Here is a 20301-nt window from a genome sequence, read left to right as displayed (position 1 = left end):
CTCAAACAGAAAATAACTCCATCAGCCTACTTTCCCAAGGAAATGTTTAGACTTGCTTATCTGCAGATAAACACATCTGCCAGACCCTCTCTAATAAGTTTTGAGCCTATTGGCCAATTATAACCAAATTTGACATAGGTTTGGAGGCCTAAAAAGATATTCACTCTGACAAGTGGCAGAAAAGCAGGCAGCTGGGCTGAGAATACAGCCTCTGCTAGTGATGCTGTGAAGAGAAAGGCTCGAGCAGGGACTTGCTGCTTGGCTAGCAGGGACTCCAGCCTTGAGATGCAACGCCTAAGAAAAGAGCTTTCCTTGGGTTTTGCTTCTTATCAAAATCCTGCAGCACATTCTGCGTACCAGAGCAATTAAAACACATTGCCTGTATACCAGAGGCATGCAGGTACACGCGCCTCTGTGTGCACTGTCTGCGTAAGCACGCACACCTGGGTGTGCGCACACAGCGCAGCGTGAACTGATCATAAAGAATAATTGATCACATAGGATATGTTTTTACAGCTTGATGAGGTGTTGAGGTTTTAAGCAGAGAAAAGTAAACTCAGTAATGTAATGCATGAAAAAGCCAGTATAATATAATCAAACACTACTTTATAAAGTATTTTAGTTACCTCAAAATAATTTCCTTATTGCAAAAAAAAATAATAAAGTCCAGCCCTTATGGAAGCTGTGATAGACAAACTTTTCCTCCTTTCATGCACTCAAAAGAACAAGGTTGTTGATGTAAAGCATGATACAATTCATAGATGTCACAGAATGTTACAATTTAGAGACTTTTTGAAAACCTTATCATATAAACCTTGTTACGTTTTTGCTACCTCAACCAGCTACAACAGCAAGAGGAAAGCACTCATCAGAAGCAAACCCGCTCTGAAACATGCGCTAGTGCAGAAACCAGTTTGGCCCATGCAAACTTTAGACCAAACTGCAGCATTTTCTAATCGGTTTCCTCCAAATTTTGCCTATCAGCAGCATCATTTTCAGTTTGTTCAAGACAATTTATAAATAGGAGCTCATATCTTCTAAAAAGGAAGAAAAATCCAAATAGTAATAAGTCCAAGATATATTTTATAGTTTGTTTTACAGGGTACCACCAATCTAATTAATTTGTTTCTGTTCAATATTTGCAGTGTTTACAGCATAATGATCTAGATCATTTTAGCACGTATGAGTCAAATACTGATACACCTATAAATCCTCACCAACTTCTTGAGTAATGACAACCAAGATAACCATGTTGCTTTATATGCTATTCTATCCTTGCAACTACCCTACAGTCAGAAGAAAATACCTGTCAAGTTTGAGACACACTTTTCTGGTTTATCCCATACTCCGAAGGCTCTAAACTACTTTGCAATGGCTGTTGTTAGCAGCAGTGTTTAGGCTGGACCAAGAGATACCTCTTCCCTCCCCCCAGCACAGTGCATCAGGTATTGTGTTCATAAGACAAAGCAAAGCATTCCCTTCCCCACGGGATTCACAGTCTAGGTAAGTGCTTTGTAGTCAACAGCAAGCAATCAGCGGTTAAGAAACAGAGCAGCTCATAAACATTCATAAAAAAAAAAGGTTAATCTTATTTCTTGGGAGGAGTAACACATCATTTCCCACCTGAGCATCAGACTTCCTCTCATTGTTTCCTTGCACCTGGCAACAGATATTATGTCTTACATATTGAAGCTCTTGTTTTCTAGGAAACAATACACAGAGAAGAATGACAGAAACAGGCAAGAAAGACAAGACTCTGGGAACAGCCTTTGTGAATCTGTCAGTTTACATCATTACCAACCAAAGCTCTTTTAAAGAGAGTTTCAAGACCTGAGGGCTTGATTCTGCAAAGCACCGAGTGCTCTGGCCTCACCGAGTGTCTGGCAGCAAAGACCCCAGCACATGCATCACTTTAATTACACAAGTACACCAATTAAGGATACAAGCGGGTCCATTTTAAAGTTAAGCGTGCACTTAAGTGCTAACTTGAAGCCAGAGCATTCAGTATAGTGACCCCCAGGAAGGACTGCCAGGTCAGGGATGCACACACACACACAAATGTAGACAGGTACAGATACAACCACCCCAAAGGCCTGAGGTTTTTTTCCTGATTGCACAAGTGTCAATCAAGAGCAGCTCAGCTGAAGCCAAGCAGGGCAGTAGGTTGCAGGAAGACAGTCAAGGCCCTTAGGTTGTATTTACTGTGATGGATTCCTTATTTTGAAATGACTGCAAAACTGTTTCATAATGCAAAATTTCAACACGTGAATCAGAGAATCTACTTACAAGTAGATTATGAATTCATCATATTACTCTAAAAGTAAAACGCCGCTTTGGTTTTTTAGTTACTTTTAGAGACTTCTGAAAGAAATTCACTTCCTGGGTATGCAGCCTTTGCCAGAAAAAGAAAGCAGGAGTAAGTGGTGCCGTAAGCTTCTCACTAGTCATCGGACAGAGGCGATTTTGTCCCCTGTAGGCAATCACATAGTAGCCACTCTGTCAAATTAATGTACACTGCCTCCATGAGTTACTCCCAGAGACTGTAGCTTTTAACATCCTAACTTCAATTGAAGTCGTTCTAATTGTCATTCAAAATGATCCATTCTCAGAAAATAATGATGGCTGTAGTCGTTTCCCTTCTCTTAATGTAAATTTAAATGAAGCAGAAGAGAACTTTTCAGCTTCAAAAGGAGATGACAGAGGAAACACTGGAAGTTTATAAAAGCATGAATGGGACAGAAAGGAACAGGGACCCGTCCTACACGGTCTCTATGTAAGACATAAGTGCTATCAAACGAAGGTTCAAAATAAGAGGGTGTGGTGTTTGACATCACGTAAAGTTAAAGCTATGAAACTCCTTGCCACAGCATGTTGCAGATGCTAAAAGCTTACACAGGGTCAAGGGGCAGCCAGACCAGTTCATGGAAGGGAAAGATCAGCGACAGCTATACAGACACCAGCTCTCCCTCTGGAAGCATCCAAGCTGCAAACGACCGCATGCTGAGCGCGCCTTCTGGGGAATTCTCCTTACACGCCTGCCTTATTTTTACCCCCCCCAGGCACCGCTTTTTGCGGCGTCAGACCCAGGACGCTAGACAGACCTCTGGTTTCATCCACAAGAGCCGCCTAAAGAGTGACATTTTCTGTAATTTATATTCATCACGTTCTTAAACCAAGTAGCCAAACGCTATGTTTCCGAAGAGTGTCACCAAAACAATCGAGCGCTATGATCTGACTGGTAAATCAGAGTTCGCGTCAGTCCATCACGGGCGACAAAGCCCCTCAGTTAACAGTCCCGCACCACCGTGCCAGAGATTACAGCTTCCCAGAGATCCAGAGTCCTCCACCACCTTCAGTCACAAAGCCAGACGTACCTTGGCAAACTGACGTTTTGATTTAAAAGCGCATTTCGGGAGCACTGAAGACTGGTCGCCAGCGGCTGGCGTGCAAGTAACGAGATGGCATCAACACGCAGCATGTGACCGAAGAGAGAGGGTCCAACAGCCTCCTGCCAGGCTCCCAGCGGGGGCACGGAACATACTCCGCCGCAGCAAGTCAGGAACAGCCTACAGCAAGTGCCCGATGCCACGCGTGGGACGGGAAGCCAGCCCGCTGCCGAGCAGCCCCGCCGGGGCAAGCAGAGCCCCAGGTTCGGGCTGGAAGGCGCCCGTCAGCTCCGGGGCCGCTCCCCTCGCTCGGGCGGGCACGAAGCCGGGGCCGCCCGAGGCTGCCTCGGGGCACGGCCGCGGTGCGGGGCGCTGGCCGGCCGCTGCCGCCGGGCGGGCACGACAGCTCCCCGGGACCCCCCTCCGCCCCGGGGCGGCTCCAGCCGCGCAGGTGCCCGGCCGCCAGCCGCCGCCTCCCCGCTCCCCGCCCGGCCCCGGCGTCCTTACCGGCTGCGGAGGCTGGCGGGCTCCGCGGGGCTGCCCTCTCCGGGGCCGCCTCTCCCGCCGCGCTCGCTCCCCGCCTGCCGCCCGCACACACCCCCTTCCCGCCCGGCTCGCAGCCTCTGTACTCGGGCTTGGGGCGGTTTGGGGTTTCTTCTCCCCTCCTCTCGCCCTCTCCAGCTCCCACTAGTGATCGCACGCCCGGCCAGCCAGCGGAGGATTAGCTGCTGCCGCCGCCTCCTCCCGCCCCCCCGCGGGCGGCCGGAGCGGAGCTGCCGCCCCGCCGCCTCCCCGGCCCCCGCCGCCACCTGAGGGGACCCTCGGTCACCCCGCCGGGGCCTGCCGAGCCCCAGGGACGGGGCTTAACGCGCTGCTCACCCGCACCCATTAATCTCCCGCCAGGGAACCGGCCAGCGCGTCCTCCCGCTCAGCCGGCCAAGCCTGCTCGCTCTTGGCTGGAGGGACCGGGCGGCTGAGGAGAAGCGAGGCAGTGCACTGCCGGGACCGAGTTAACAACTGAGATAAGGCGGACAGCGTGGGAACGGCCAATTGAAAAATGAATCGCCAATGTGTCATATAGCGTCAGCAATAATTCACTGCAAAGCGTGGGCTGCACCACGGCCCCAGCGCGGATGCCCCTGCTGTAACTTGCACTACATCGCACAAGCAGTGCGGCACTGTCCCGTGCTAACTTACCGGCACAACAGCAAATTCAGCCCAGGGTTTTCAATCTCAGAATTATTTTATGACTGCTTCCCTCTTTTCCACGATTGATTAAAGAAAATAACTGATCAGCAGTTCAGGTTATCCTATTAGAAGTCCGTGAGCACGATTTACTCCGTTATAACACATGTTAACATTTGTGACTACTAAGAAAAAGGTGAATTTAAAATGGGAATACTTGAGGTATGACTACATTAGCATTTTAGTGTGCATCAGGAGCGCACTTTGAAGGAGTCATGGAGTGGCCTCAGTGCACAGACCACAAGCAGTAAGCCAGGAAACACATCCTGGGAGCGCACCTAACGCCCTTTGGGGCCAACAGGCATCCCATGCACAAGGCAAGGCTGCAGCCAGTTCGAACGCATTGGCCTGAGCACCAGGTCCTCAGCACCAGCTGCTTCAGATGGCAAATCTACTGAGCCACACTCCCTGGTGGTGCAGAAACAAGTTACCCTAACTTCATATAATTTCAGTTTCTCACACTCAAGAGGAGTCAATACTCTCCCTCACTTTCCAAGGAGGTTGATATATATTGTTACAGTCACACACACAGAAGCTAGTCTACCCCCCTTTGACTCAGAACATCTAATTTGCAGAAGATTGCATCAGTATTTGGGGGCAACTACAGGGAGGAGAGCACAAACTAGCTCCAAAGGAGAGCTTCTCCCACTGCATCTCCCTCTGTCTTAAGCCCAAACCTATACTCTCTCCACCACTGTAGGCATGGGGTTTTTTACTTTACATGTACCTCAGTCAATACTAGAGGCAGAAGTGGAGAAAGACATACTACCAGGTAAGGCAAATTTCAAAGTGCTGAAAAAAACTAGGGGAAAGCTTGTTCCAGCAAGATTTCTGGACTGCTATTCTGTGAAATCTGTGTATGCAAGTTGTCCTTGTGCACTTCATGCTCCGCGCTGGTTTTGGCCTGTATCCTAGGCACAGCTCATTATAACACAGGTATATTGTCTATTGTAAGCCTAAGGTTTCCCTCTCAGCAGAGATACTTCACTTTTTAATTGGTTTCCCTCTTCTGTTTGCCTCCTGCAGACAAACAAGAGAAGACTGGGACAAACAGAAGTACTGGCTGTTCTAGAAAACAGCTGAATAACTACCCCATGCTGTACTGGCAAGAGAAACCTAGAAAACAGCAAACTCAAAGAGAAAAAAAACCACCCTCAGGAAGTAATAAAGAGAGGGATGAAAGGGAAGAGAAGACATAAAAATAAATAGAAAGGGAACAAAAGGAAGGTGTAACTGAATTAAAGAGTGCCATAAAATGAAACAGTTGGCAGTGAGAAAAGCGGTATTATGAACACCTTTGCTTCACGCTGCCAAACAGATTGAAAAGCGTGGTTGCCTGTGAAGCACAAAAATAATTAAATATCTATTGAGTATGTGAGAATCAAGGATTTGTGCTAAAGTGCTCCAACGCCAGCGCGCAGCCCAAAAGGAGCGAGTTGTTTATCAATCCCCTTGAAAACATACGGCAAGTCTTCGAAAATGCACGCCCTTCCGAGCTGCGATGAATCAGCAGCCACCGAAACTATTCAGTCCTACACTGAGATCTAATGAAAGCATGACAGTTTCCCCTTCTCTCCACAACCTCCAGCTAATCTTTTCTAGATAGATTACTTCAGCCACCATTCTTTAACTCCTAATTACATCAGACCTTGATTACAACACTCGAATGAAAACGCTCAAAATATTGAGCTCCCAGTGATGATAATGAAAAGTAGATGTATTTCCAAACAGGACACTGAGGTTGTTGGGCAACTGTCTAAATCTTCTATCACTGCTAAGGTAAACAGATGAAACCACAAAAATGTTTAAGCCTCCTGGCAAAGTTTTCAGCATGCTTTCACCTTCCTGACCTCAAAGTATTGAGCGCTGCACTACTCCTCTGCCATTCCTTCAGATACTTTGTGTTGTCAGTGGAGGAGAATCCCCCCCCAAACACATACAAATAAACCATCCGGCGGAAAAACAAATATTGTGTGATCTCTTCACCTTTTGTCTATGTTTAGAAAAGACAACATAATCCTTTCTATTCTAGAAGCGAATGCTCGATCTCTTTCCAAAACAGTAGTATTCTCTTTCTGTCTTGTGAAGAGCTCCATGGCTCTGCGCTTTATGCATTGCTTTTCCTCGGTAAACAACTTCACCAAGTCTGTTTGTCATTCGGTGGCCCTATGTATTTCGCAAAGGAAAAACATCACATGCAACCAATTTATTCCCATTTTCCTAACTGTTGATCAGACATTATGATTTTCCTACCGTACCAAAGTCGCAGGTTTCGGTAATGCAGCAAGAAATGGTATTATCATGCCAGATTAAATAGTATTTGTTCTTTACTGTACAGGCAGGATGATACAATATTTCATGGCTTTCTTACAATTCTATAACACTATTACAGCTATTCTTCAAAACTCAATACTAAACTTCATTTGTCTTTGTTTATTCACGGCTTATAGCTGATGGTTCCCTGCCATCTGTTTGCTGGAGTATAGTGTCTGTACTACAGTGCTGTGATTTTCAAATCAGCCCTTAAACTGTGATAAACAGAATATCAAAAAGCTCTATCAGCCAACTGGAAAATGACTTAGGAAAGAGATAATTGCCACATACACTTTGTCAAAAATGCTTTTGTTTATCAGGTATACTGATCACCTACCCAATGTCTCTTGTAGTATGCTTATTTAAAAAACCAAGTAAAACACATTTTAATGGCCAAGAGTGGATCCAAATGTTATCTGCAGACTCAAGTTATGCTTATTTAGATGCAGCACAGTCTCATTTCGTATTTGCTGTGCAAACCCTAGAAGCTCAGGGTCAAATGTACTTCTTGTTACCTCACTCTGCCATAAGATGCACATGTACATATGTGTGTTTGAGTGTGTATTACAATGGGAATAAAACACTGACAGCCCATCTCGATAAAAGGAAAGGAACAAGAAGAAAGGATACATGCATCCCATGTGAAATGGTAACTGCAAGAGGGACAGAGAATTGGAAAGAACATAAAAGGCACTATATTTGAACCAAATTATTTAAGACAGCCGTTCCCAAACTGAGATCCAGGGACTAACTCCCTTCTGGGGAGAGCAGCTGGCTGCCTGCCTCAGCATCTTTCACCAGCAAGAGGAGCCAGCAGCCAGCCATAACATCCTCCGCAAGTTTCAATGTGCTGGAGTCCTCTCCTTACGAATTTCTGGCATTTGCAATCCTTATTGATTTAAATGGGGCTTGAAAGCCATCAGAACTGAACGCTAGACATCTTTACTAAATAAGAAAGTTTACAGTGCAGAAGTCTTTACAGGAAATTTAAAAGAATAAAAACAAATGACTGTCTCTAGGACAATAGCAGCGGGGAAGAACGCCCTCTGATTAAAAATAAATCTGTTGCCTGTAAAGCTTTTAACTTCAGTTAAACTGTTCAGTCTTAAACTGCAGACAAAATATCCTGGATTTAGGGTACATCCCAAAGCACCCACACCCACATACACATACCGCCTTGCTGATAGCAGCAGCGCACCCGGGTCCACTGAACAGACTCGCACAAACAGCTCTTCACTTGCCAAAGGACTCCGCAGGCTGGGACTTCTCGCTCCACTTTTTTGTGGATTTTGTTATTGTTTTTCCAACCTTCAGCAGTATTTTATAGCTTCTGCCCTCTGAACCACTAACTATTTTTACAATATGGATTAATCCCTTTTCCAGTTTAAAGAAACAGCTGAGACAGCAAACTTTAACAATTTCATATTCTGAACTCTAATTAGTTTAATGTAATGTTATTTGTTCAGGAGTGCTGGTCCTTTAGTCAAGTTTCAGTATAATCCCAACATAATCCCAGATTTTTTTCCCCCTTTTACATCTCATGCTTCTCCGAAACATTTTAAAATGTTTTGATCTACTAAACACTTACTGTGTGCCTCGTTTTGTGCTACAGCATTTTCTTTGATCACTTCTTTGAAACTTAATCCAACAGGTGTTATTTTAATTAAAAGCAAGTCTGTCATCATTCTTTTATAATATCAATTCTGTTTCACTACTATGGAGTATACTTTATGCATTTTCTTCCTCTTGCAACTCCTTAATTTAGGACTCACATAATAAGTATGACTTTTATATTTACTGTTTGTTATTTCTATATAGGGTGCGTATCTAGAAATATTCTTATTCTTCCTATGCTGTGATGTTATTTGATATTAGTGGAATTTCCTCGTGGATTTAAACCCTTGAAAAGGGATGGGCTTTCTGGAGAGCATAAACTGACCAGTGTAATGCAGTAACAACAGCAGTTCTCCCTGAATGCAGCTGTGTTCTCACAGGGGATGAAACTTGAGCTTTTGCAGAATGACAGCAAAAGATCTAGGTATTCCTCAAGACATCAAAACAAGGACAGGGGCTCGATCTTGAAGCAGCAATAGGAAGTTCTTGGAGCAAAACTGTTTAAGCTATTTTACTTTTATCCAGGGAGCTATACAACTACCACCTGGAGAGGAGACACTGGTAGAAGTGGTGACAAAGCCAGCAGAGCCTGCATAGAAAAAGGTACATTTCTTTATTGAGATCTTCCTTTGGACATGTTTTGCCTTTTCTACGTGTCAGGCTTGATCTGGAAAACGGAACTAAGAAAAAGACTGACTTCTGCACCAGTGACCCACCCACTGCAAAGACGTCCCATGCTGAGAGGCTGTTACATTCTCCCAGGGGAAAGGAGCAAGGTCTTACTTTGTTTTAAATTAGGTGTCCGTTTATTTGTGGATACCCATTTTGCCAACCACAGGGCCAACCATACAGTGCATTTCTTCTATACCCAAAGGAGAACATGTAAAAACACAAAAGACATTCATTATCTCACAAAAGGATCCTTTTCATTTGCTCACTGTTGTATGGTGTGGAAAGCAAAGAGAAACAAGCCATGGAAAACAAAAGAAAGCTGACATGTAGAACATTGCATGTCAGGGATAAAACACCACTAAGAGCCAGGCAATTGTCATCACACTGGAGTTACATCAGACTATAACCATCTCCAGAACTATTTCATGACCTCTCCCCATACACATCACTGTTTCATGGTGATCTGTCAGTCAAACAACTCTAAAAATAACAGCCAAATACCCTTGCATTTATGGCACTCCTTCCTTCCTTGACGTGCTATGCTTTCAAGATCTGCCATGTCACATAATCCATTGGACCGCTTCTCTCCTTTGCAATGCAGAGATGATTTCCAGTGGTTTAGTATCCTGGCTTTCTCCTGATGAGGCTCCAAGGAGTCAGCCTTTTGATGAGTTAATGACAGAGCACTGCATCAGGTGAAACCCAATGGATACAGTGTCCAGAAAATAAGAAAGGTTCTTTGTCTTAAGATCATTATAAAAAAACCAGAAATTTCTTGGCAAGAAAACATTTTAAACTGCTTATGTATCCAGGAATCACCCACCACATCCCCACCATGCCTCCACACTACTCAGACTTAAATTATTCATCATTGTATATACCCCTCTACAGACGCTGGCTATGGGAGATGAGCTGTGTATTGAAGCTTTGGGAAGCTAGTCATTTGGGCCAAATCCTGCTATTACAGTTTCTCTTCTAAAATAAAGAGAAATATCACAATAAAATAACTTAAATCTTCATAATGCTATTAGGAGGAAAGAGAAAACTTTAAAACCAATTTTCAGTCATAAAAAATGGTAACCAAACAACCCAGAGGTAAATACTATTAAAGAAGCAAGCAAAAAAAAAAAAAAAATCACCACTTACATGTAATTTCCAATATCCAATTACAGTAAGAGATAAAAAAAATCATTTGAGAAAGGACCCTTTGCTCTCCGACTGAAGCCCTCAACCAGAGGTTGGAGAGCCCGTCTTTCCTTCCCTGGCCCAGTCAATCCAGTTACTCCGTACACAGCAACAGAACGATTTCAAGAGGAGCCAGGGCAAGTTTCCCTATCGTACCCCAGACTTCTCATGAGAGAGATCCTGAGCTTCACACTAGTGTCTTTTATCCCCCCAAGCACTCTTCTCCGAACATGCTGCAGCTCAGACACAGGTACCCATATGGTATTATGTCCTTTACAAAGGCTGCTGGAAATGGGAACACATGTCCCAGCCATATTGTTAGGACGCTGCTTGGGTTTACGGGTTTTACTGACAGACATAAGTGGGGAAGCTGAAATAGCATGGCTTTTGGTAAATGCAAGCTAAAAAATTTCTTCAAATCTAGGACCACAGAGCAATTGGATACCACAAGCTACGTTATAGTTGTTGGTATAGATAAGAATTAGGAGAACCAGTGAAATTATCCACACACTGTAAGAAGCAAGAAGACGCTACACAGAACCTGGATTACAGTTATTTTCCTGCTGTGTTCTGAGACCCAGGCCAAAAAAAAAGCAGGGCATTTGCCTGGTGGAAAATAAAGTGGGATTTTTTTTTTAATTCCCAGTGTAGTGCTTAGCTATAAAGCCACTTATAATAGATGGCTCTTATTTCATAATAAGAATATGATGAAACTGAAAATGGTCTCCTCAAGCTGCCAAGATGTCAAGAGTAAAACTCCCCCAGAGCCCCAAATATGTCTTAGCAGATAAAAGTTGCAGATCGGCATGCACTTGCTGCACGTAAATGTTGGCAGTCCCTGTTAATGAAAGCTGGCGCTAATCTGTTTTTCAGTGGATCAGCAGGGCACAGGCATCTCAAACCACGCGTGGAGGACCCAGCTAACTGTATCACTGCATATCATGATGCTGCACTGGAAACAGAGCAGAGCAAGAGGGGAGGAGCTGCCGCTCTAGGAACTATTTTTCCAGCAACAAATTGTTTCCTTGCATGCTCTTAGGTCTGGCTGCCTTCATCCTCTGCTCTCCTTTGTTCTGAGCAACCTATTTTACCCTGAGCAGCTTTCTCCAGGCCCTAACGACCATATACTCTCCTGCAGGAAGTGATGGTCTAGTGCCTTCCCCATGGGTTTTGGGTAAAACAAGACACATCAGGGAAACACAATTCTCTCTTCCCCTGCTAACAACATGGTGGCATTGCCCAAATCTGATATAAAATAGAATATTTTGTTTAAGCAGATGAAAAGTTTATGAAGGCTTAGTTATCAACACTGATAAACACACACACAAGCTACCTGTAAGCATTTAAGTGGTATTCTGCATTCACAGGAGGATAATACAGAGAAGGAACTGCTGCTAGTGAAATACAGCCATTCCTGCATTAGAATTACAGAAATCCCCCTTTAAACCTTTTCCTATTACTGTTATTATAATAACAATCAAAAGTAGCAAGACAGGAGGCACCATCCCTTTTATCACCATCCATCACAAAGATAAAATATACGAGATCTCTATATTTTACTTCCCGCTCCCAAGGTGAAAAAGCAATTATCCTGTAGAGCATCAGTACCTGCCAGTTCCGGAACGTGTTTTACCATACAGAAACACAGCCTACAAATCCCTTCCTGCTCAGCCCTTTTTGGCCCATAAGCTGTCATGCTGGAGTGGCCCTGGTACGGTTTAGGTAACTGATGGGAGGTTGAGGGCAGTGTCCAAGCCCCACTGAAACCCCGTTTGGGGGATTCAAGTGGAAGGGAAGCGGTGCAGAGGGCTGGCACACGTATGCCTCGGTGGACACATTCATACTGAGCGCAGAAAGCACTGATCACAAGAGGTAAAGCTCAGCAGATGCAAATGTGGAAAACAAGAAAGATTGCCCTGTTGGCTTAGCTGTGTCCTTCACTGACTCCTACAGACTTTAATTTTACTGCTGAAAATGGATATACTTGTGGGATGAAACTAAGATTTGGGAAGGTGCACTGGAGAAAAAAATTTTTCTTCTACCCTGCAACCACAGTATCCCATTTTCTTTTACACAAAAACACCACACCTTTTTTCACAGATCTTTGTTCAGTGTTAACCCTTCCAAGTTTTAGAGAATGCAGATACATCCGGTTGTAAATGCAGAGGTAGCACATACATAGTTGGATTCATTTTATTTTTTGGAAAAAGGGGGAGAAAACCCAAACCATTATTTGAAAGAAAAAAAAAACCCACAACCAAAACAGTCATTTGAATGGAAGATGAAGAACTCTCCTATTATTAAAGCACCAGCATTCCTCCCGTACTTATAACTATCATGACATAGGAATACTACTACTCCTTTGAGATACCATTTAAAGGTAGTGGCACATTATAGAAAAAGCATTATAAAAATATGGCCTTATTTATCCAAAGTGTATTTGGCTTTGGCTTTTTTCTCTCCAGACTGGGGAAAACTACAAACATTTTGCAATTTGAAATTATTTTTGTGAAAGTGTTAAAGAAAGAAAAAATACAATAATCCATTAATATCTCAGCCATAAAATTTAAAGTGGTTGCTATTGCATCTCAGCTCCCCTCTGGATGCAGTCAGCAATGGGTAAGTGCTGGACCCCTATAACTCTCTGATTACAGCCCCTTACATTCTTTCTGGGTGAGGTGCTACACCATTGGAGTAGCTGGGTTTTTTTCCTCTCTCTTTGCAATTGTTATTTTCCGAACACAGGTTTTCATTGAGCATTTGACTTTAGACATATTACTTAACCAAGTGTTTATCAAACACCTGGAAAATCACTCTCCTTTAAAAATTTTATGATGGAAAAGCAATTACCCTTTAAGCCGTGTTTCAAAGTCACTTCCCAAGAATCCTTTGGAAGCAAACCTCAGCTTTCTCTCCTGCTTAACACCCAGTGTCACCCAGCAAGCATGTAAACTACTGCTGATTCTATTCTTTTAAGATCTAGTAACACAATGCAGGTAATGAGGTTTTTTTGCAATCCATGGCTGTTAGTAACCAAAACCCTTAAATACACCAGGATGGGCTTAGTTTCAAATATTTCTATTCCTTACTAGTGTTTAGATTTGTGCAACTATTAGAGCCAAGTATGTCTTAAGCTTTTTCCATACACCAAAGGCAAAGAGCAAATATGAATCAAAAGCCTTTAGATTCCAGGTGAAAGAAAACATAAAGTAAAAAGTGTATGTAAGAAAGAACAATGTTGTGGCAAGGAAATAAAAAAAAAACAAACCCACCAAGCAAGAAACGAGCCAACAGTACATGTCTAACAGTCTGTACTCTTCTGAATACAGAAATATGACCAGCCATTAGGATTTTAAAGGTGCATGGGGCAGTAAGTAAAGATGCAAGAGCTGCACAGAGGGGATGCTCGGGTGAGGTTAACTTCATTTTTACTCAGGGAAGCAGCATGCCAAGACTGTATGTCTAGAACACAAAACACTGTCTTTGGGGTATTTTGAAACAGGGATCAAAGTTCCGTTTGACCAAAAAGACAGGAGTAGGCAGTCAAATCCCATTCCAGATTTGTATCCTGACTTCCCAATTCACATATTCAGGAATTTTGAGGTCTAGCTAGTTTGTGCTAAGTCATTGTGCCATCATGTTTCTGACAAGAAGCCACATTAATCAGCATTTACCCACTCAGCTGACCTCAGCACAGTCAAAAACCCGTTCACTCTCTCAGTCTGTGACCAAGACTGGAGGTGGCGAGTTCCCCAGCTAGCCTTTCCCTCCCTCCTCTTCCACCCCAAACTAATGAATACGGAGAACAGCAGACAGAAGCAAAGGGACTGCACTTCAGAATTATCTTTTAAAATTTTCACATACCATACACCAACATACGAGACAAACACTACTTTTATACAAACTCCCTAGTGTAAAATTGCCCACATTACCCATGGAAAGCCCAGATGAAGGACCAGTAGGCTGGGCCACATCCACACACATGCTCACCAGGTGGGCAAACAGACTCCCTAGAGCACAAATTGCTTTTAGTTACTCTTCAGTTATGCTCTATCTCATCCTTGCCCCACCACAATGAAGGATGCTGAGCTGCAAGACTATAGTGCCAGGGAACAGCAAGCCTCAGGGTACAGGCTGCTCAACGCAGCAGGGAGCTGAGGGCAACCCAGCACTAGCCATGCCCTCACCCACCAGGACCCCATCCCCCCACAGTACCTGAACACAATGGGCAGAGCCAGGTTCTTCGATGGCCCTGGACATGGCAAGGGGCGAGCCAGGAGCAGTATGAGACGGGGCTGGAGACAAGGGTTGGAGAAAGGTGTGCTCAGAAGGAAGGAGCTGTTGTTCAGACCTGACCTTAAGTGGAGCCCCAGTCACCTAGGTAGGATGTGTGGGGGGGGGGGTCCCAGGTGGGGCCTCTCTGGGCAATTAAGGCTCATTAGCATGCTCCAGCCTCGACAGAGAGCTGCCAGATTGGTAACAGGTGGAAAGCTCACAAGATTACTGCAAGACTGGAACTCATTCCCCAATTTATTATTTTGCACATGAAAACTACATGCCATAAATGCAAACAACGAAAGTTGAGACTCTCTCAAGGTCCCAGGGTCAAGTTATGTCCCTTAATTTGCCCTGGGGAAAGCTGAGGACACAGTCCACAGGCAGCTTCTCCAACTATAACTGGAGTAAAAACAAGTTAATACAAGACACTGTTGACTTCCTCTCTTTTTCTTTTCAAGAAAATGTATTCTATTAAATTGTTCTGAAAGTAACGGAATTTAAAAGCAACAGACACTTTATACTGGAGCAGTGAAGGGAACAGACTGTGCTGGGTAGACTGGCATAAATAGCCCTGAGTGTATTACAAAAGACACAAGACAAATTCCAAAGAGTGAGTTATAGCAGGTGCAAAACTCATGGCCAGTTTCTGTGGTCAATCCACCCTCCTTTACAGGGAATGAAAAATAAAATTAAACTAAAAGCTGTGATTTGGTCAAGGTCAAATACTTTTGAAAGCACTTTACCACTGGTTAGGATTATAATTCCTTGTTAAATCATGAGAAAACAATGAGATTACCCTCAGGATCAGTTGGCTAAGCAAAAGACTGTCACATATTGCCAGTTAGCACGTATATAAAGCCACCTAACCATGAAACATTACTGTTCATAATAATGGATACTACTGTCTTCAAATTCCCTAATGAAATTCTCTGTTTGCAGACATGAGCTTCATCGGAGTTATACTGATCCCTTCAAAGACAAAGCTATTCCATAAATATACACTCCATTTACCAACATGGCAACATTTACCAGAAAAAAAGTACTGCTGAGGACTTTTAAAATGGACTCTCATTTCACAGTTCCCAGTAGTGATAATGTAATGTTTTAGATTTGTTCTTTGGACCAGATGCTTACAATTTATAAGATGTTAATATTGTCTCCTGGATTAAAATACAAACTGTAATGATATTTCTTGTGTGCTATCACAGGGTCCATGTAAGCTATCGTGAAGCATCTCCCACAGTCTCCAAAGTGAGACAACAGCAGCATGGGATGGGTACCTGCAGTAGAGTTCAATGAAGTTTTAAAATCTGGCCAAAACAGGGAACAGATTGTTGTCAGCCATAGCCTAGCTAATAAAGGATGTTATTTTAAATAAACATACTTTCTGAGCCAGTGTCATTCTATACAGAAAGTGTGCATGTCAGAGGAGGACATATCGCATGCTCTTAAGAAATGTATTGCTCATCTCCCTGTGAAAAGTAATGTATGGATGCATCCACAGCTTACTTCCATCCCTCTTCATAAGAGATACTTCAGAAGATATCAGAGACACTTTGAAGAACATCAGATCCTCATGTTCTTCCAAGTAGCATAGATGGCACAAGCAGCATGAGCAGATGCTATGGATGGGGAGACAAGAAATCCTAATAAACAGAATCCCAAATGATTCCGATGGCCACAGGTGGGAAGCAGGACAGGCAGGAAAACAGGTAGCAGCCCTTTGGTCAGGTAAATCATCGTCTACTTCCCGTTTACCTCATTGGGTGAAGCACACACGCAGAGCCGGTTTGGAGCAGAACAGCTGTTACAGACATCCACCGACAACCAAAATGGTGATGAAACACTCATAAAATAGCTTCTCCAGGTAACTTAGTGGTTATATACTGGCAGAAGTTTTCCAGGGGTGCTGCTCAATCATTATAAACATGGGCAATTTGGAAAAGTCTAGATTAGATAGATTTGAAACTCTTAAATGATGTGCTGCTTTGGGAATTCGGAAGAGGGTGTCATCTGTCCTCTGGGCATGTGCATTAAGAATCAATGTACCAGCCAGACTGTGAACATGGGAACGGCTGTGGGGACAAAGGAAAATGCCGAATTCAAGCAGCTGAAAGAGAAATGGCTGGGCTGTGAAAAGAAAGGAGCGTTATACTGTGAAATAATGAGGAGAGTGTACGGCATGTACAGACTAAAATTCCTCCATGCTGGGAAGCCCATACAAAATCTTGCCTAGACTTCTTCCTCTGTACGCACAAGGTGCTCTTCTCTGTGAGGTGTGTGACACTGGATTTTCTGAGCGTGAGTATCACAAAATCTTGCATGTTTTATCAGGAGTATTGTGCAACAAAAGAGCCTGGGAATACTACAGCCCTTCCAAAATGCTCCCATTTAGGGGAGACTCCCTCATGCTGGATTAAGTTTTAGGCTATTTTGGAAAGCTCTCACTCTTTTGAGGAGGGATTTGGGTGTGTATTTCAATACGAATTACTTAAGAAAAAAACCCCCACATATGTTTCCCTCAAGAAATCAGGGGGGTGCATAAAACTCACATCCTGGCCTAAGAAAAGGACTTGAGCTTTTCTGATGGAAGGAAAAAAGGTCTTCCGCACAAAAGATGGAGACAATCGTTACAGCCATAGTATTAGGACCAGTATCATCTGCTGCCTACCTATCTGATGGGGATCTTCATGCTCATCAATGTAAAGCCTGCACTTTTGTCCAATAGAAAATATGCACACATGTGCACGCACCTCCGTGTGCTCTCAAACATGCACTGTCTTGTGCTGTGTACGCTACCCAGCACGTTGCCAGCATATTAAGATGTTTCACTTCTGAACCTTTCGAGTTGTACTATCTTCATTTGTTAGGATTTGCACATTTCAGCAAAGGATGTGTCACCTCATCAATGGACTCTGCCATGCTAGATTGTGCTTACGGGATTTAGAAAATTTAAATCTTCTGAGTAAAATTTTGCTTGTCCCAAAGCATCAGCAACTTTTATTGCATAGGATTATTCCTGCAGCCCTTAAGAACAATTTTTCTGAAGCCTTAAAACAAAAGCACCTGAGTAATCCTGAAAATCATTAAGTATGAATCCATCCAAAGTATTTCCCATCATAATCACTTTTCAGCTAGAGACCACGTATTTGTTCATCCATGCCCGAGGCAACTGACAGGGTGGCTCGCCTGTTTCCCCCAGCCCAGGAAGCACTTTCCACCACACCCAGGGTTTCTTTCAGGTCAAAGCTTTTTCTTTCAGTTATGAACCCTGGGCAAAATATCAAACAAAACAGTTCTTTGCTTAGCTTGGGCTACCACCCTGCCTCTGAAGCTCCTTCCTTTTGGTTCCGCTGCTCCGGGGACTATTGCAGGACATTGCCTGAAACTTTGATAGGGAGCACCTGGATACGTTTCAGACAGGTTTTATAACTGTATGGGGCTGACTGGCCAGACATCTCTCCAGCCTGTACGAAGACCTGCCTTTTGTGGTGAGAGAAGTCTCTGTTTTGTGCAGACTACTCATCTTTCTGTAGACTGGACGCTCATGGCTTTCAGGCTTCAGAGTTTTGTCCGGTTGCTTGCAAAACTGAGGAAGAAATGTCTTTCCCCACACAGGCATACATGTCCTCATGCCCCTCAAACCCTCACACCTCTCCCAGAGACATCCAACCTGACACTGTACAAGCTAGATTAATAACAGCGCCAAAAGCTGTTCCTACATGCCTGTCTGAGGCATGCCATTTTATGGCAGATTTTTTTACAGATTTTGAAGCAAGAACGGGGTGTGGATCATCTGCCCAGATCAGCTACCCATATTTTCCTTTCTTGCCATTTTGTAGGCCATCGCTGTTTGTGAAATGTTCCCATTTTATTCTCTGCTTGTAGTGAACATCAATAATTCCAGTGTGCCAAAGTGCTTTATTTGACTTATAGGGCTTTTCTTAGGGAGCAATGGGTAAGAAAACATTGATGAATAATATATAAAAGGTCAGACCATGCAGTTTGTATTTTGCCATAAAATTTAGTAAGATAGAATTTTAAAAAATTTCTAAAAATCTAGCACTGACAGCATTTTCTTTTGTCCTTTTCTGGAAAAAAAGAACTGTTTTAATGTGTGGTCTCCCTGGAACCCTTTTGCTTTCTCCCTCATCCTAGCTACCAGCACCTGCTACCAGAACTGTCCACGAAAGCAGAAAGGCTTTCTGATCCTCTTCTGCAGCCACATCACTGAATGTCCTGGCTATATAAAATAAAAATATCCAGATAAGGAAATCAACCTAAATAAATACTTGGCTTAAGTTAAAGGTGGTGGCTTCAGGGAAGGCCAGCAGCTTTGTTTTTCCAGGGAGGCAAAGTGGATGCTGTGGCTTGCTCTAGCAGTGGCTGCTGCGTAGCTTGGCCAAAGCACTCCCATTACTGTGCCTCCATTTCCCCTCCCATCCATTTCTCTTCTCTGTTCAGAGGATAAATGCGTTGAGTGAGGGACTCTCTGCATGCATTAGCACAGGACCCAGACAAAAAGAGCTCTGGTCTTTCACATCGAAACATGATAACAAATAAGGAATATATGGCAGGAACCTTACTTTGAATTCACTATCATTTGGAAGTTTGTCTCACCATAACCTCAGCATCAGATGCATTGCTCTTATTTTCTTTGTATCTGTTAAAAATGGACATGAAACCCTCAAGGGACAGATTACTGTACTAACTCTGTAATATAGCAAGGCATTACAAACACCCCCTCCCCCTAAAATACTGCAATATTTTAGGTACATAAAATAATTTTTCATGAGATAAAAGTTGATTTTTCTTGGACTGTGAGATAGGACAATACCAGAATTGTCAGCATCTGGCTCACAAGTGACAAATGCACAGGGTCTGAATGGATTTTTTTTTTTTTTTGAGTAAATTAACATTCTGAATTAGATTTTTATGAACCATGAATATGAGCATTGACAAAAAGAACCTTCATAGCTCTGCGCTTTCCCTGACTTTGCTCTTTATTCCCAAAGCTGCTTGTGACAGCTTATTCATTCCCCGAGATTGTTTATTCCTGGTAAAAAGAGCACACCCAACCCAGTGCAGCAATACATGCAGATAAGTAGTTTTCAACCCAGAAGGGTGGAGAATTACTTCTAGAAGACCACAAAGGGGCAACACAAAAAGCACTTTCATATGCACTGGTCTGAAATATGCATAATCTCTGAAAAGATCCTCATTGTGACCGGAAAAAACAGTGACTGGTTGTGACTGGTTCAACAATGTTAAAAATATTGAAAAATTCTGACATAGACCAAACAGTATTTTTGATACATACAAAAGAGATCTTTGATAAGAATATCAGCTATATCTGGTAAATGGAAAATCTGGGGCTGCTAATATGCCTAACAATGTCTCTTGAAGCCAAGGCCATCAGATAAAAATACTCTAAGAAAATCTGGCCACATGGCGAATTTAACTTAGTAGCTTCCTTTTGTACTGTTATGGTGTGTAGTTTACAAAGTCACGGGTGTCCTCACAGTTTAAAAACTGCTGAGGCAAGGAGTTTAGCCCAGCAAAGTACAGAGCCATTGACCTCAGAAGACAAACCCTCCTCGATTTCAAA

The 20301-nt window shown here is 43.3% G+C and overlaps 1 protein-coding gene across 9 annotated transcripts in view; it reads right to left on the bottom strand.

Moving 5' to 3' along the window:
- Positions 1 to 20301, bottom strand: part of BMPR1B (bone morphogenetic protein receptor type 1B) — a 296363-nt gene that overhangs the window by 258561 nt on the left and 17501 nt on the right. For 2 of the 9 annotated variants that reach the window (XM_072862764.1, XM_072862765.1), the window contains exon 1: positions 3894 to 4043. The exons of the other annotated variants lie outside the window; for them this stretch is intronic. The gene's annotated coding sequence lies outside the window, so the exon portion shown is untranslated. Of the gene's footprint in view, positions 1 to 3893; positions 4044 to 20301 lie in introns of those variants that run through there. 9 annotated transcript variants of the gene reach the window in all.

The sequence above is a fragment of the Ciconia boyciana genome, chromosome 5 (assembly GCF_034638445.1).
Source record: "Ciconia boyciana chromosome 5, ASM3463844v1, whole genome shotgun sequence".
NCBI classification, from domain to species: Eukaryota; Metazoa; Chordata; class Aves; order Ciconiiformes; family Ciconiidae; genus Ciconia; species Ciconia boyciana.
This window is presented reverse-complemented; position numbering and strand designations above follow the sequence as displayed.